This window comes from Tasmannia lanceolata, unplaced genomic scaffold (assembly GCF_043159265.1).
Source record: "Tasmannia lanceolata isolate RefF3 unplaced genomic scaffold, GAP_Taslan_0.1 ptg000008l, whole genome shotgun sequence".
Classification (NCBI taxonomy): domain Eukaryota; kingdom Viridiplantae; phylum Streptophyta; class Magnoliopsida; order Canellales; family Winteraceae; genus Tasmannia; species Tasmannia lanceolata.
Window position 1 is genome coordinate 69,685,909 of NW_027518685.1, and position 368 is coordinate 69,686,276.

Below are 368 nucleotides of genomic sequence, written 5' to 3' on the forward strand. Positions count from 1 at the left end.
TCACTAGACATGCAATAATGACCTATGAATCTTGTCTTGTAGTATCCAGAGATTTCGATGCTACATTGGCAACCAAACAAGAGATTTTGCTGATGTGGCACCCAAATGCAAAGTAAAACTCCTAAACTATCCTGGCTTTGTGCAATCAAACACACCCAAAAAAGGTGGAATTTCGCTTTAAATTTCTTGAGAGCCGTGCTTTCTCTCTGTCTCTCTCTCTCTCTCTCTATGCATTGGTAATGACAGCCCCTCCTTATTCCCCTACTCTCCGAGCCTATGCTGCACAACCGAAAACTTTCAACGACTATTCTTCAAGGTAATTCCAGGCAAATCCAATGCTTGTCTCCTCCATGTTGACTACTTATTCC